The sequence below is a fragment of the Scyliorhinus torazame genome, chromosome 18 (assembly GCF_047496885.1).
Source record: "Scyliorhinus torazame isolate Kashiwa2021f chromosome 18, sScyTor2.1, whole genome shotgun sequence".
Taxonomy (NCBI): domain Eukaryota; kingdom Metazoa; phylum Chordata; class Chondrichthyes; order Carcharhiniformes; family Scyliorhinidae; genus Scyliorhinus; species Scyliorhinus torazame.
Window position 1 is genome coordinate 60,976,626 of NC_092724.1, and position 18,067 is coordinate 60,994,692.

Genomic DNA, 18,067 nt, shown 5'->3' on the forward strand with positions numbered 1-18,067 from the left:
ATCACGAGCTGGGGATTAGTCACTCTGTAGTTCCATTAGTTTCCTCATTATCAATGTTTTGCTTAAGTAATTTTATTCAGTCCCTGTCCCTGATCCACTATTAATGTCCTCGGATTTTCAGGCAACCCATCCTCCTTTTCTACTGTAAATAGGGAGGCAAAATAATTATTTAACATGTCTGCCATTTCCCTGTAGTCACAGACAATATCCCCACTTGCAGTCTTTAGCGAGTCAACTTTGCTCCTGACAACCCACTTGCCCTTATGTAACTATAAAACTTCTTCTGATTTATTTTGATGCCCCTTTCAAGCTTCCTTTCACAACCCATTTTAAGAGCTCTTATAAGCTGCCTTGTGGCCCTTTGCTGGCCTTTGGATCTATCCCATTCAGTAGGAACTGTGCTGCGCTTTGCATTTTTGTAAGCCCTTTCTTTTAGTTTTATGCTGTCCCTCATCTCTTGTCCATGGCTGTTTTTTTCTGTGAAGATGAGCTTTTCCCTCTCAGGGGTACAAACTGGTTCTGTACTGCATTAAATGTTTCTTTATACAACTTCCACTGTTCTTCAGTTGTTTTACTCATTAGCAGATTTATCAAGTTTACTGTCGACAGTCTCTGTCTCATCTCATTAAAGTCGGAATTAACTAAATCTAAAATTCCAATCGCTGATTTCACTTTCAAACATTACATTGAACTCGATCATGTTGTGATCACTATTTGGTAAATGTTCACACAATTAGGTTACTAATTAAATCCGGCTCATTACTCATTACTAAACCCAGTATTGCTTGTCCCCTTGTTACATCCGGGACACATTACTGTAGGAAATGATCCCTGACACACAGCAGAAATTCACCACCTTTCTGACAGGTGCTTGACTGCCTCTCCCAGTCTATGTGAACATTAAAATCCTCCAGTAGTACTACTTTGCCTTTGTGGTACACTGGCCTAATTTCTGAATTTATACGATCTAGCACTTCCGTGCTTCTACCAAGGGGTCTATACACAACACCCATTACAGTTTTAGATCTGTTACTGTTCCTCAGTTCCACCCACAAGGTCTCCACTGGGTGTTTTCCCTTCGTTATATCCTCCCTCACCAGATTCTGTTTCTAATGATCACCCCACCGCAACTTGTAATTTTCATTATCCATCCTGTACACCCCTCACCTGACCATCCCGCAGTCATGCCTCAGCAATGGTTACTATATCATAATCTCCAATTTCAATTTGTGCCTGCAGGGCATTTAATTTATTCCTTACACTGTGCATTTTTATTCACCCGTTTATTATTTCTCTCTTCTGGTTTAATCAATAAACTTCTTACAGTTTTGCCATTACCTGCTGCACCTGAAGTAGGATTACTGACTGTTTCTTTACTCTGTGTCCCGTGAATTATTTTTGAAACTGGATTGACGTCCCCGAGACCTCTCCCCCCCCCCTCCCCCACCGCTCCCCCCTGCCCCCCCCCCCCCCAAAACAGCTCGAGGGGGAAGAGAATGAGGAAACCGGATCTATATTCTCCAGAGTATCAAAGGATGAGAGGTAATCTCATTGAAACGTACAAAATTCTTACAGGTGTGAGACAGGATAAATGTGGAAGGATGTTTCCCCTGGCTAGTGTGTCTAAGACCAGGGGACCTAGTCTCAGACTAAGGAGCAAGACTGCGATGAGGAGGAATTTTTCCACTCCGAAGGTGGTGAATCTTTGGAATTCTCTACCCAAGAGGGCTGGGAAAGCTCAATCGTTGAGCGTATTCAAAACAGAAATCGATTAATTTCTGGACGCCAATGACATCAAGAAAAATGGAGATGTGGGGAAAATGGCATACAGGTAAATGATTAGCCATGATCTCTCTGAATGGTGGAGCAGGCTCGATAGACTGAATGCCTACTCATGTTCCTATTTACTATCTACTATTGCACACAAGTATGCTAGCGACACCCAATCAGGGAACAGTCAGAGATTTATGTTGCCTATGTTTTTCACCTGGGCTCATGGGGTAACATTGGGCATGAGAGAGTCACCACAGAACCGGGCACTGCGGAATTAAATCAAGGGACTCAGTCAAGCAAAGCTCAGTCCTATTTGCTGGTTTGTCCCATTTGGGAACTGTGCCGTCCTGGAGTTTTGGCAAAAGCTGTCTCTGTTAGTTGGCGAATAAATCGATCATGAGAGATCCCGGTCTAGCAAGGTCCAGCTAAATACTGATATATCCTAAGCCTAACCATTCACGTTCAACAAATGCAAAAAGCCAAGGGAATTGGGCGGCACGATGGTGCAGTGGTTAGCACTGTAGCCTCACGGCGCCGAGAACCCGGGTTTGATCCCAGCCAGGGTCACTATCCATGTGGAGTTTGCACATTCTCCCCATGTCTGCGTGAGTCTCACCCACACAACCCAAAGATGGGCAGGGTAGGTGGATTGGCCACACTAAATTGCTCCTTAATTGGAAAAAAAAGAATTGGATACTTTAAATTTGTTTTTTCAATAAACAGGCAAACAATCTTTTTGAACTCACCTTTCAAAGTTCAAATACAAGGGCCAGAATTTTCCGTTTCAGAGACTAAAGTGCTCATGCCAGGACAGAATCACGCGAGTTCTATGGGCCTGAAAGCGGTGCCAGTCCTGGAGCGATTAAGGACGTCCTAATGGGCGAGCACTGGCACCATGTGGAATTACTGCAATTCCAACAAACGCTGTTGTGTGATTTACTGGGGTCAGGATTGGCACTCGAGAGCCTGACAAGCAGCACCTGCATATAGGCACTCCATTCCCCACACATCCTCAGCCCAGCCCAGAAGATGGCACTAGTTGAGCTGGAGCACATCCATCCCATTGATAGGTTGGCTGGGACCACGGGGTACCTAGCGGGGTGGCCTGGGGAGGGACCCATTCGACCAGTGGCGTTAAGTTTACAGTTGTCAGTCAGCGGAGTACTATGCCGCATGGCTGCCTTGCAGTCAGCAACAGTGCCTTGTCGTCAGCTTCCCCCTGCCCCCACTAGCAGAAGACCTCCCAGCCAGCAGCACAACTGTCAGCCACTGTGGCAACCTTGGGCACTTTTCATACCCCATCTCTCTCCCTCAACACCACAGCACCTGTTTCTCAATTTTGAATACAACAAGTGAACCTTGCCATTGGTAATTCCTCCTGGTGGAGGCAGAGCACCGGGAAGGGGGGGGGGGGATTGCCATGTCGGGCCTGTTAATGATATGCCACGAGTTTACTGTATAATTTGCAACGTCGAGGCGCCAGAACTTGGCATTTCGTTGCATTGCCGGTGCCGGCCTTGATTTTCTTCTGACACGCGATTCTTCGCCCAATCACGCTTCACGATTCCAGTATCGCTGGACGGAATATCCCGCCCAAATCTCCTTTGACTAGAGAAGGTTAAGGGGAGATTAATGAAGAATTTTGATTGAAGCAAATAAGGAGAAACTGTTATCAGTGGTAACAAGAGGGCACAGAGTCAAGGTGATGGGCAAAAGAACGAGAAGCGACATGCAGAAACATTATTTTTAAATTTAGAGTACACAATTCTGTTTTCGAATGAAGGGGCAATTTAGCATGGTCAATTCACCTTCCCAATACATGTTTTTGGTTTGTGGGTGTGAGACAGACACAGACACAGAAGAATGTGCAAACTCCACGCAGACAGTGACCCGGGGCCAGGATTGGACCCAAGTCTTTGGTGCCGTGAGGCAGCAGTGCTAACCACTGCGCCACAGTGCCACCCCTTGCAGAAACATTTTTGATGCAATGAGTTGGCAGAGTTTGAGATGCAATGCCTAAGAAGGTGGTGTAGATAGATTCAATAATAACTTTCAAAAGTGAATTGGATAAATACATGAAGAAATGCTGGGTTGTGAGTAAAGAGCAGAGTGGGACTAAATGGATGACTATTACAGAGTCAGCAGGGAAACAATGGGCTAAACAGCTTCATTGGGAGCTGTATAGTTCTATGATTCTATGCAATTGCTTAACTTCCTCTTCCGCTAAAAGCGAAATGCCTTGCATAATGTATTTGATTAAATTGTTACTAAGCTATCTCAAGAGTCGATGGCTCATATCCCTCCATAGTTAAAGGAGCAAAGTCTTCATAAAAATGTGTGCAATGAACAATCTGTCCCAAAAATTATTGCCCTTTAAAGGATGAAACATATTTCACAGAAACAGTTGACTCAGTTGAGTTGAAGTAACTTTGATTGGAAACACATTGGAAAGGAAGTAACTGGAATTTCTTCTCAGTCAGCACCACAAGTTATTTCAGTCACTAGATCTCGTGTTTCATCTAGGGAAGTTAGTACTGCTTTGTCTCGTTGCTTGTTCCCAAATATTTTAGCCGCAGTTTTAAAAACATAGGTTTCAAAATGTACTCATTTTTGCATTCTCTTCGACTATGCGTGTCAGGAGTTATTTTTGTCACGAGTTTACGTTTCAAAATATAGGTCACAATTCCAGTTTAATTCTCAAACACCTCATCAGGTTACGGGAAATACTAATCCTGGCTCAAATGCTGGTAAATTCAACATTGTCTCTCCACCACTTACTGCATTGAGTCCCACACTCACCTCATCCAGAACTCGACAGAGGCCCCTTTTCTCATGGGTTTTAGAAGTTGCACTGGATTTGCCAACTCTGTGCCATGTGGGTAAAAGGGCAGGTAAATGTTTAAATGGAACAGCAGTTTCCAGAATGCTGGAGGGCTACTCCCCAGAAGCTGCCACTATAAATATAAAGCAACTTAAAGACTTTAATTTCCAACTTTGGGTCCAAATGTTTGGATCAGTTCTTTCAGGTCCAAAGTTAATTATGGGTGGGATTTAGCCACCCCACTTGCCATGGGCCATTCTGTCTGCTCTGCATCAGTCTCTGGAAAAGGGGAGTCAGATTGACTGGGCAATCACAGGGTCTCCTGGGTTGAAGGCCCCAGGCTTTGCATCAGCGGATCCTCCTCCCTCTGGGTGCTTGTGGGCCCCTGTGTCACTCAGTGGAGTGAAATCCAGAAGCCCCTCTGGCACTTCTGGATGCCCAACAGTATCTGCATCATGCAGTTGAAGTCCTCAGCCAATGTTCAGAGACTGAGCCATGCCTTGCACATCCCCCACGTGGATCTGACTTCGAGCCCCAGGCTTTCCACTGCAGCTACCACCCTTGCAGTGTTGGCCTGGTGCCTCGCATTCTGGCATGATCTCTTTCGACAGAAAGTTTTGGAACTCCTCCAGTCGGTCTTGCAATCCCAGGAGTGTCACTGACATCCCTTCCTGATATTCCCAGCTCTGCCTTTCTATCTCAAGGAACTGAAGGGCAGAAAAATCCAGAGATGCGGCACCTGGCAGGGGAACAGCTGAGTCCTGGATTCCAGCGGACCTTAAACTGATCTCTGCTTTGGTGGATGATGTGGATGATAGCCGTGACGCACCTGGGGCGAGATTCTCCGACACACCGCCGGGTCAGAGAATCGCCGGGGGGCTGGCGTGAATCCCGCCCCCGCCGGTTGCCGAATTCTCCGGCACCGGGTGGGCCGAAGTCCCGCTGCTAGAATGCCTGTCCCGGCGTAGATGAAACCACCTACCTTACCGGCGGGACAAGGCGGTGCGGGCGGGCTCCGGGGTCCTGGGGGAGGGGAGCGTGGGGCGATCTGGCCCCGGGGGGTGCCCCCATGGTGGCCTGGACCGCGATCAGGGCCCACCGATCCACGGGCGGGCCTGTTCCGTGGGGGCACTCTTTTCCTTCCTCCTTCACCACGGTCTCCACCATGGCGGAGGCGGAAGAGACTCCCTCCACAGCGCATGCGCTGGGTTGCCGTGAGTGGCCGCTAACGCTCCCGTGCATGCGCCGCCCGGAGATGTCATTTCCGCGCCAGCTGGCGGGGCACCAAAGGCCTTTTCCGCCGGCTGGCGGGGCGGAAATTAGTCCGGCGCGGGCCTAGCCCTTAAGGTTGGGGCTCGGCCCCCCAAGATGCGGAGGATTCCGCACCTTTGGGGCGGCGCGATGCCCGACTGATTTGCGCCGTTTTGGGCACCGGTCATCGCGCCGATACCGGAGAATTTCGCCCCTTGTGTGTCTTTCCCTGACACCTCCTCAGAGATCGTGTCGAGGGCTGGCAGTGGAACCCTGCTGGTTGCCGGGCCAGCCTGCTCGGTTGCAAGGAATGGGACAATGGCACATGGCAAGGGCAAAGGTCTGGGACACACAGAACTCATGGGAGTTTGGGTGGTTGGATAAAAGTACAGAGGCTCCTTACTTTTCTCTCGCAGGCCCATCCCGTTCTCCACACAGGCCCACTCTTGCTCCTCCTCTGCAAGCTCAAGGCACTCTCATCAAATGGAGTCAGGATTCTCAGCTCTGCCATTCCACCACCCGTCTTCGCTTGCTGAAGTCATGAGTGAGCCTATCCATCAGGGAGACAAATGGGGCAATGTGAGCTGGCCACCTCAGATCAGATGGCGATGAAAACTGGCACGTGTTGGTCACTGCATGTGAGCAGGGATGAGTTGTGAGGAAGGGAGTACCTGGGGGTTTGAGGAAGATTGTGGGAGGTCAGGTGGCAGGACCCTTCTAGGTGGCAGCATGTGGGGTCCAAGTGGCATGAGGAGGGGTGGCTGAAATGGAGAGTGGTGAGATGAGACAGGAACTTACCTGGAAGACCGAATTAAGTCTTTTATATTTTTCCGGCATTGCACCCCTGTCCTCTTGTGAAGGATGGCGCTCCCCAGTGTGGCCCAAGTGGGATTCAAGGCGTTACTGGAGGGTCTCCTGCCAGCCTGAGGGCAGATAGTTACCCTGCTCTCCTCTACGGCATCCAACATTCTTATGTGGGGCCCCCCCTCGGTGAATCAAGCTGGCTTCTTGGCTGCCATCCTCCTAGTTTGACTGTGCGCGAGTGCTGTGGAACCATTTAAATGTAGTGCCCCCTTGATTGAACTTCTCAGATAGCCTCCGGGATGGGCAAATCAGACCATTCACACAAGTGCCTAAAAGTTGCAGCCCAGATCCGATCCAGACCGCCCCCAAGAGTGGCAGGATTCACATCGGTTTTCAAGTCGAAACGTACTGATCCAAATTTTGGGAAAATTCCATCCATTATGCTTCATCTCGGGCGGGATATTCCATGCAACCTGCCAGGTGGTGACACACCACTGGCCGGCAGTGTGATCTTCTGGACCCACCATTGTCAATGGGGCTTCCTGTTGGATGCACCCTTGCCGCCAGGAAATTGGCGATGGGGGTGTGTCGTTGGCAGACCGGAAAAACCCGCCAGAGAGAACAGCCAGAAAATTACAGCCCTCATCTTGAATTTTGGTCTTATTTTATTTAATCTTCATAATTATTTTTTGTGGAAATAATTTAATTGTTTTTCTAAACTCATTTTCATTCACAAATAACATAACTACTAATTTGATCCCCTTTACCAGCATCAAGTTTCCTGTTCAGAGTCTTCATTTTATCAAATACATGAGGGTTTAAAGTTAATTATTTTTAACAATAAATATGCTTTGCACCTTTTTTGGATTTGATTCAAGAATTCAAAGGTCAAACATTAAGAAGTTGCACATTCCTTTAGGCAGCACTGGACTTTTGATGGACATCAATTCAGTCGAGACGCTGAGTAGTAGTGAACCGATGCTTTGATAGACTAAAAGTGTGCCAACCTGTAGCTCCTCCCGCAGTGCAAGACTGCCCCCGATCGACGGGCTTTATACCTCCTCAGAGGGGGGAGCCACTGGCAGAGCCAACAGCAGCACCAATAACAACATTCCAACAGTACAACAGCAACAGCCAATAACAGAATAGCAATAACAGCAAGTATATACAACAGTGGAGATAATGATAGTACTAGAACAGTAGAACAATAGTGAACAGATATACAACAGCCTTACATAGCCATACGTGGCTCACCACAACTTTAAACTCTTTTTAAAATTATATTTTGACTTGAGGGCATTGATTGCCAGACCCATAACTGCCCTTAACTGAGGGGTTGCTGGGTAGGTTTGCTACCTCTGGTTTTAGATCTTCCTGGATGGTTGATCATGTGGAGTTGATCACATAGCATTTTGATCATGTGACACCACTCATCATGCTTAATTACATGGGATTGGATCACATGGCATTGTCCAAAAGTTATTCAATTTGCTTTAGTTGAGTGTCTTAGTGGGTCTGAAACTGGGGTCCACAAACTAAACTACTTCCATTATAAGTTCCATGTGAAATTTATCAAAACAAAAGAGTTTCTAACTGCAGACCATTTTATTCATGATAAATTAAATGTTAACAACAATGAAAATAACTCCTCCCGCACTTCACTCCATCCCCCATTTCCGATCAATATTAATAATACCGATCCTCTGCTGCGTCAGGTTCAGAAGGACAAAAAATGAAAGTTTTTTTTTTTAAACAAACAATTTTTAATGAGGTATTTATGGCACAACAAACAACCACAGTACAAAAACAATAGAGTACAAAGAACAGTAATCAAAAAGCAACCGCTGACATCCGTCCCTCCAAGGCCCGCCTATTTAACCCCCTACTCTCCTACCCTAGCCCTTCCCCCCCCACTGCTGATGATTAATTCCCCGCGAAGAAGTCAATGAATGGTTGCCACCTCCTGGCGAACCCTGACAGCGACCCTCTCAAGGCGAACTTCATGTTTTCCAGGCCGAGAAAGCTCGCCATGTCGGTTAACCAGGCCTCTGACTTCGGAGGCCTAGACTCCCTCCAAGCCAGTAGTATCCGTCGCTGAGCTACCAAGGAGGAAATGGCCAGAACATCTGCCTCTCCCTCCTCCTGAACACCCAGGTCCTCCAGCACCCCAAAGATCGCTACCCCTGGACTCATTTGCACCCTTATCTTCAATACCCTGGACATGACATCCGCGAACCCCTGCCAATATCCCCTAAGTTTTGGGCATGGTTCGCTGGTCCACCTGCACACCTGACACACTTGTCTTCCACCCCAAATCTACTCATCCGGACCGTTGTCATGTGCGCCCGGTGCACCACCTTAAACTGGATCAAGCCGAGCCTTGCGCATGTAGCGGTCACGTTGACCCTGCTCAGCGCCTCCGCCCATAGGCCGTCCTCCATCTCACCCCGTTTCCTCCTCCGACTGACGCTTCAGCTCCTCTGTATGCGTCTCCTCCGCCCTCATTAATTCTTTGTAGATGTCCGAGATGCTCCCCTCTCCCACCCATCCCCTAGACACTACCCTATCTTGAATCCCTCTTCGTGGCAGGAGTGGGAGGGATGGTACCTGCCTGCGCAGAAAGTCCCGCACCTGTAGATATCTGAAATCATTCCCTGTTGTCAAAAAAATGAAAGTTGACTTTTGTCAAGGTCCTATTGAATGTCATTTGCGACATGGAGAGGCGCCACTTCTATACCGTGGTAGAAGTGGAAACCCGATTGGAGGGATTCAAATAAAGAGTCCCAGGAAAGATGGGCATGGATTTGGGAGGCAACAGCATATTCTGGGAGGTTGGAGGTTGGAGATGGTATGATAGTTTGCAAGGATGGTGACTCTAGGTTTTTTTTTTGAAGACAGGGGTGACGACAACAGTTTTGAGAGAGGGACAACACTTAGGAGAGAGAATTACCACTAACAATGTCAGCTAACAGGATGGGAGGTTTGGTTGGGGATTGGGCTGATGGAGCAGGAAGTGGGTCTCTTCTTCCCAATTTGTGTTTCTACATTTGCCCAATCTGCGTTGAAACTTGGGGGGGGGTCAAGGCGGCGACTCAACATCACTTTCTGAAGGGCGGGGAGGGGGGGGGGGGGGGGGTGTTCAAGGCGGCGACTCAACATCACTTTCTGAAGGGCAATTAGGGATGGGGCAATAAACGTTGGCCGAGCCAGCCACGCCCAGCAACAAATAGAAGTGTTGTTCCCATTCACATTCATGTGGAAAATGCCACTGCCCTCATCTCACCCCATTGTTGCTCCTCTCCTTGCTCTGCTTGAGCCCTCGCCTCCATTCCCATCACCCTCGCAACCTCCTGTCCCCCGATTCCCCCATCCTCCTGAGCAGCCATTCCCCACTCTGCATTTCTTTCCCCACGCCTCTATTCCCCAGTTCCCCTTCGCTGACACCACCCTGATTCCTCAGCCATTTCCAGCCTCCGGTCCCAGATTCATGACCCTCTCCTGACTGTTCACCAGCTGATCGCAACTCTGCCGCCGTGGTTCCCTGGGTAGGAGACCGTGATGTTGTAGGGCAGGATAATTGCCACTTCCATGAGAAATGGTCATTATTGATGTCCTGGGCTGCTTGACGCAGCATTCAGGAGAGAAATTACAGGTTTCAGGAGCCTCCTGCCAAAACTCCCAGTCCTTATGTGGAACTGAGTTACAAAAAATCAAGCCTACAGCGCAGAACCAAAGTAGTGCTGCTGTTGGAAGTGTCGTTTTCCAACTGAGATGTAAATCTGATGCTCTCTTAGATGGATATAAATGACTCTATATGGCTCTAAGAAGAGTTACCCATGAAGTCCTGGATATATTTATCCCTCAATCAACATCACTAAAACATATTCAGTCATTATCACATTGCTATTTCTGGGAGCTTTGTGCACAAATTGGTGGCTGCGTTTCTTGTTGTTACAATGATGTGACGGGTGTGATGTGGAATATTCACCTTTAATTTCATCAGCTGGTCAGGACTTTTGTCATGCAAAGACACTCACTTTAAATGGCTGCACAGGTCACCTGACCTACTAATTGGCCAAGTCTAGAATCCTCTGAATGCGGATTTTCCAGGCAAGGTGGCTCATAGGAAGGTCCTCTGATGAACTTCACACCTGCCATTGCCTAAACTATCTACAAAGCATAATGACAATGGTTCATTAGACTTTCTAGATGCCAGAAAGTACCTGGAACAATGAAGGACGAGCAAAACTCATTATACAAGGAGGGTGGTTTGACGGTATCTTGATAACTTTGACAATGAGAGATCAAAGCTCCTTCATCAACGTGGATCACCCTATACTCTATACCAATAACAGCTGTCACATGACCAAAACCCCACACCTGAAAAGCTATGATTATACGTTTGTCTGTTAGTTACTGTAACAGGCCAGAAGCAGTCCGCAGAATAGACAAGCAACTTCTTCTGCATCCCCTGCAACATGTTTCTCGATGGCGGGAGGCAGCCCGCCGTTGCCAGCGGTGGGATCTCCTGGTCCCACCATTGTCAAAGAGATTTCCCGTTGTGAAACCCACAACGGGGGTTCGACATCGGGGGACGAGAGGATCCTGCTGGCGAGAACAGGCTGAAAATCTCCCCCTCTCCCCCCCATTTCTCTCCCTGATGTTAGAACCAAAGAAATATTATGATGCAGAAAGAGGCCATTCAGCCCATCGTGTGCGTCGGCCAACAAAGAGAAAAAATAAAACAAACTAGCTGTTTGATATAATCCCAATTCCCAGCACCTGATCCGGACCTTGCAGGTTATAGAACGTCGGGTGCAGATCCAGGTACCTTTTAAATGAGTTGAAGGTGTCTGCCTCAACCACCAATTTAGGCCGTGAATTCCAATGTCCACCGCCCTTGGGTGAAAGATTTTTTCCTCATGTCCCCTCTATTCCTTCTATGAATCACTTTAAATCTCTGCCCCCTGGTAATTGACCTCTGCAGCTAGGGGAATCAAGCCTTTCCTATCCATCCTATCTAGGCCCCTCATAATCTCATAAATTTTGTACGACTCAGTTAGGTCACCCCGTAGTCTCCTCTCTTCTTTTTTATAAATTTAGAGTACCCAATTATTTTTTTCCAATTCAGGGGCAATTTAGCGTGGCCAATCCACCTACCCTGCACATCTTTTGGGTTGTGGGGGCGAAACCTACACAGACACTGGGAGAGTTTGCAAACTCCACACGGACAGTGACCCGGGGCCGGGATCGAATCCGGGTCCTCGGTGCCGTGAGGCAGCAATGCTAACCACTGTGCCGCCCAGCAGCCCTCCTCTCCTCGAAGGAAAATACACCTAGCCTATCCAATCTCTCCTCAAAGCTGCAATTGATGCTTTAACCAATAATGCTACATTCCTACCTTTTTTTAATCCCCCTCCCTATCCTGCTGGAAAACTCTATATCCAGGGATGTTGGGTTGCCATCTTTGTCCCTCCTTAAGCCAACTTTCCATTATAGTGATGATATCAAGCCGCCCGGTGTCTATCCGTGCCCTCAGCTCATTGGCTTTTTATGCTCCTTGGATTTACATATATGCCCATCAGCACTGCCAGATTGCTGTGCTGTACACTTTTTAACCTATGCTGCTTCTGTCTTTAGTCACTCACGAATCCTCCATCACCCATTCCCTGCCCTGAATTTGCCCCCAGGTTCTCATTACTCTGCCAATCAAACTTAAACCTCCCCCACTCCCTTCAATTCTAATCAATTCCATCTCCTCCACCCTGTAACTTGGTCGGTTTTAGAAGCTAGTGCGAGTACATGGGTCATGGGATTCCTGTTTACCTTTATAAATATTTTGAATCTTTACCTGGACGGGGTTTTAGCCCAAGAAAAATGCACCCCTTTTGTGTTTAAACTCAAGAAAGCCTGCCAGACTGAATTGTTTGCAATCAGCACTTAAACAGTTAAGTACATACACTGAATTATTCACCCACATCCTCATTTTAAAAAGCTGTTACGAATGTTTTTGTCCAGGGGCATGTCCACGACCGGAGGGTGGTGGGAGTGCCACGGGGAAGGGGGATGTTTGAAGAGATGGGCCATGGGTTCGGAGATCGGCCAACATTGCGGAAGATGCATCATACCGATTGTGCACAAGGGTGTTTATTGTGTATAACAATTCCCCACTCTCCCGATGGTACCACCAGCCAGCCCCCCCCCCCCCACCTCCTCCTGGGGTTCATCTTGGGACAGAGGGGCAGCTGGTTCGAGCCCCGGCTGTCCCTACATCATCTAGCTCTGCCAGCCCTAACAGTTCCCCATGGTCTGCACCATCGTGTCGATGCTCACCTGCGACTGGGACAAGCACCACATCGCCTCAGTCATTCTCATCTGAGAGCAGGGCATGTCCCGCAAAACTTCATCAAGGTCAGCCTGGTACTGGGCCACATCCTCCAGCGAGGTGGACATTCTCCCTCGAACCTCAGCCACGGCCATCACCGACTGCGCGATACCTTGGACACCTGATGCGCTAAGCGTCAAGAACCACAAAGACATGTGAGACTTTAACTCAGGCTTTAATATACTACAAGGGAGGCTTACCCGACACAGACGACCCCAGAAAGAATGGGGGCTGTCCCAAAAGAGGTTCTTATACTGACTCCCGGGGGAGTGGCTAAGGCGGAGCTCTCCGTGGCCAGGTCGGGTTACCTACCAGTGACCGAACCTCTGCAGAGTTACAGTACAATACACAGTATTACAGGGCCACGTTACGCACAACTATTATATACTATGTACAATGGTAGGGAGGTACAGTGGTGTATCACCACATTCACCCCTTGTTTAGAAGGAAGTCCGGTGTGAAAATTCGGAGCAGTGAACAGAGTCCATCAGGAGGTTCCGTGTCGTCAAAGGTCGAGACGAACGATGGGTTTGGTCGATCTCTTTGAACGTCGGAGCTGCGGCGCTGAGGTAGTGTCCGGCGGTATCTGTGCGGTCGGTGGTGCTGGTTCGCGAGGCGGCATGACTTCCCCCACCGCTTCGGCTGGCTCGAGGCGAAACTGCGGGGTGACAGCGGCTGGCACGGAGTAGTAACAGGCCGAGGGATCGACGGGAGCAGAGAGGGAGTGGGGTGGAGGTTGCGGGGCGAGGGCGGCAGGGGCCCCAGAGGGGGCCAGGTCCTTGATGGAGACGGTCTCCTCACGCCCGTCGGGGTACGCTATGTATGCGTACTGTGGGTTGGCGTGGAGGAGACGGACTCTCTCCACCAGTGGCTCCGCCTTAGAGGTCCGCACGTGCTTGCGGAGCAGGACGTCTCCCGGGGACAGGAGCCAGGATGGAAGCGATGTCACGGATGCCGATCTCCTGGAGAAGAGAAACATCCGCTCATGAGGGGTAGCATTCGTTGCAGTACACAAAAGAGACCGGATGGAGTGGAGTGCGGACGGGAGGGCCTCCTGCCAACGGGAGACTGGTAGGCCTTTGGACTTGAGGGCTAGCAGCACGGCCTTCCAAACAGTCGCGTTCTCCCTCTCCACCTGTCCGTTCCCCCGGGGGTTGTAGCTGGTCGTCCTGCTCGAGGCAACGCCCCTGGCGAGCAGGTACCGACGCAGCTCCTCGCTCATGAAGGAGGAGCCCCGGTCACTGTGAACGTAATTGGGATAACCGAACAGCATGAAGAGGTCGTGCAACGCTTTGATGACGGTGGCGGAGGTCGTGTCGGGGCAGGGAATGGCGAAGGGGAACCGCGAGTACTCGTCGATGACGTTGAGGAAGTACGTGTTGCGGTTGTGGGTGGGGAGGGGCCCTTTGAAGTCAATGCTGAGACGTTCAAAGGGGCGGGTGGCCTTGATTAGGTGCGCCTTGTCTGGCTTGTAGAATTGCGGCTTGCACTCCGCACAGACTTGGCAGTCCCTAGTCATGGCCTTGACCTCCTCGACTGAGAAGGGTAGGTTGTGGCCCTTGATGTAGTGGTAGAGCCACCTGACGCCCGGGTGACAGAGGTCATTATGTAGTGCCCGCAGCTGGTCATCCTGTGCGTTGGCACAAGTACTACGGGACAGGGCATCAGGAGGATCATTGAGCTTACCTGGCCGGTATAAGATAGTATAATTGTAGGTGGAGAGTTCGATCCTCCACCGTAATATCTTATCATTTTTGATTTTACCTCGTTGTTTGTTGTCGAACATGAACGCAACTGATCGTTGGTCAGTAACGAGGGTAAATGGTTTTCCGGCCAGGTAGTGCCTCCAGTGCCGGACGGCTTCCACTATGGCTTGTGCCTCCTTCTCAACAGAGGAGTGGCTGATCTCGGGGCCTTGGAGTGTGCGGGAAAAGAAGGCGATGGGCCTGCCCGCCTGGTTGAGGGTGGCACCCAGGGCAAAGTCGGAGGCATCGCTCTCGACTTGGAATGGTGCAGACTCGTCTACCGCATGCATGGCGGCTCTGGCGATAGTGGTTTTTAGGAGGTGGAAGGCCTGGCAGGCCTCGGGCTGGAGGGGGAATGAGGGGGAACGGAGGAGGGGTCGGGCCTTGTCAGCGTACTCGGGCACCCACTGGGCATAGTAGGCAAAGAGTCCGAGGCATCGCCTCAGTTCTTTGGGGCAGGTGGGAATGGGGAGTTCGAGAAGGGGGCGCAGACGGTCGGGATCGGGGCCGAGGACACCGTTCTCCACCACGTAGCCGAGTATGGCGAGGCGGGTGGTGCCGAAAACACATTTTGCCTCGTTGTACGTGAGGTTGAGGCGTTTGGCAGTTTGGAGGAATTTCGTGAGGTTGACGTCATGGTCCTGCTGGTTGTGGCCGCAGATGGTGACGTTGTCCAGATACGGGAAGGTAGCCCGCAGTCTGTTCTGGTCCACCATTTGGTCCATCTGCCGTTGAAAGACCGAGACTCCATTGGTGACGCCAAAGGGTACCCTAAGGAAGTGGTAGAGGCGGCCGTCCGCCTCGAAGGCCGTGAAGTTACGGTCCTCCGGGCGGATAGGGAGCTGGTGGTAGGCGGATTTCAAGTCTATGGTGGAGAACACCCGGTACTGTGCAATCTGGTTGACCATGTCAGATATGCGGGGCAGGGGATACGCATCAAGAAGCGTGTACCGGTTGATGGTCTGACTGTAGTCAATGACCATGCGGTGTTTCTCACCAGACTTGACTACCACCACTTGGGCTCGCCAGGGGCTGGTGCTGGGAGCAATGATATTTTCCGAGAGAAGGCGCTTAATCTCCGCTCGAATGAATTGGCGGTCCCCGAAACTGTAACGCCGACTTTTAGTAGCCACGGGCTTGCAGTCGGGGGTGAGATTAGCAAACAGTGAAGGGGGGGGGATCCTGAGCGTGGAGAGACCACAGGTGGGATCCGGGGAGGAATCAGGGAAGAACTGGGGGTTGGAGACCGAGAGGGGGGGGAGGGGGCCGTTAAAATGCAAGGTGAGGCTGCGCAGGTGGCATTGGAAGTCCAGGCCGAGGAGCGCGGGGGCGCAGAGGTGAGGGAGGACCATGAATTTGAAATCCTGGAACACCGCGCCGTTCACTGAGAGGGTGACGACGCAGTAGCCCGAAACCTCGGCCGACTGGGAGTTGGAGGCCATGAAAATATGCCTGCGCGTGGGTAGTACCTTGAGGGAGCAGTGGCGCACGGTGTCCGGGTGGAGGAAGCTCTCCGTGCTGCCGCTGTCGAAGAGGCAGGTGACAGTGAAACAATTTACCTGAACCTCCATGGTGGATCTGGCGAGCTGATGCGGTCGGTCCTGGTCGAGGACGATGGATGCGATGGTGGAGCTGTTGGAGAAGGGTTCCGGATCCGAGGAGCGGCCTGTGGGAGAAGGTGGCAGCGCCCAGGCGTCGTAGGCTGCTGCTGGAGGCCAGGTTGCTGTTGGTGGCTGCATCTCCTTTGTTTGCAGCATTTCGGTCCAGTGCGCAGGACCGGAAGTGACGATCGGCGGTGGACCGGAAGTGACGCAATTCGGTGGCGGGGCGGACCCGGAAGCCACGATCGGCGACGGACCGGAAGTGACGATCGGCAGCGGACCGGAAGCGAAGATCGGCGAACCGGAAGTGACGATCGGTGAACCGGAAGTGACGATCGGCGAACCGGAAGTGACGATCGGCGAACCGGGAGTGAAGTGAGCCGGGCCGGGGATGATCAAAGATGGCGGCGCCCTTGCGTCGCACATGTTGAACAGCGAGCCGGGAACGGAGGACGGCGGCACCCCGGAGTAGCAGACCGCGGCGTTGGACCCCGAGGCAGCAGTGGAGCGGCAGACGTTTGCAAAGTGGCCTTTCTTGCCACAGGCTGAACAGGTAGCATCTCTAGCAGGGCAGCGTTTCCTGGGGTGTTTTGCCTGGCCACAAAAATAACACTGGGGCCCAGGCATTTTTACTGCTGGTGTGGCTGGGTGGGCCCTGACTTGCAGGGGTTGTTGCTGGGAGGTAGCGGCCAAGTAGGGAGCGTGGACAGGAGCATAGGAAGTTCGTGCAGGCGTGTAGGACGCATTATTGTCAAAGGCTGCCTGTTGGGCCTCTGCCATAGTGACTGCCGTGTCCAGAGTCAGGGTAGTTTGTGCCAGAAGGAGTTGGCGAATCGGGACGGAAGCAATGCCCGCTACAAAGGCATCAAGCGCCAGGGCCTCAGTGTTCTGCTCAGCGGAGACTGCTGGCGCGTTGCAGGTGAGCGCGAGGGCACGGAGGTCCCGAACAAACACGGATAGGGGTTCACCCGGCTGCTGGTGCCGGGAGGCGAGGCGGTGGCGGGCGTAAATAGAATTAACAGTTCGTGCATACCGGCTTTTGAGCTTCACGGTGGCATCGGCGTAGGTCGTTGTTCCCGTGATGAGGTCGAAAAGCCCGTAGTCGAGCCGTGAGCACAGGAGATTGAGTCGGTCGGCGTCCGTTTTGGCGAAGGCGGAGGATGCTTCCAGGTAGGCCTCGAAACACCGGAGCCAGCAGTTGAAAAGGTGATCCGCGCGTGGAGCGTGGGGGTCGAGCGAGAGCTTGTCGGGTTTCAGAGCAGCCTCCATTATAACTGTAGTATATTAAATTGATGCGCTAAGCGTCAAGAACCACAAAGACATGTGAGACTTTAACTCAGGCTTTAATATACTACAAGGGAGGCTTACCCGACACAGACGACCCCAGAAAGAATGGGGGCTGTCCCAGAAGAGGTTCTTATACTGACTCCCGGGGGAGTGGCTAAGGCGGAGCTCTCCGTGGCCAGGTCGGGTTACCTACCAGTGACCGAACCTCTGCAGAGTTACAGTACAATACACAGTATTACAGGGCCACGTTACGCACAACTATTATATACTATGTACAATGGTAGGGAGGTACAGTGGTGTATCACCACAACACCTCCACTAATGGTGCCGACCTCGTGCACCAGGCTCTCCACTGCGGTCGCCATCCTAGCACTGTTGGCTTCTGTGCCACGCATTGCCG

The 18,067-nt window shown here is 51.0% G+C and overlaps 1 protein-coding gene across 4 annotated transcripts in view; it reads right to left on the bottom strand.

Moving 5' to 3' along the window:
* Positions 1-18,067, bottom strand: part of LOC140395244 (procathepsin L-like) — a 77,112-nt gene that overhangs the window by 51,326 nt on the left and 7,719 nt on the right. Inside the window, exon 1 of one of the 4 annotated variants that reach the window (XM_072482798.1) lies at positions 4,573-4,591. The exons of the other annotated variants lie outside the window; for them this stretch is intronic. The gene's annotated coding sequence lies outside the window, so the exon portion shown is untranslated. Of the gene's footprint in view, positions 1-4,572; positions 4,592-18,067 lie in introns of those variants that run through there. 4 annotated transcript variants of the gene reach the window in all.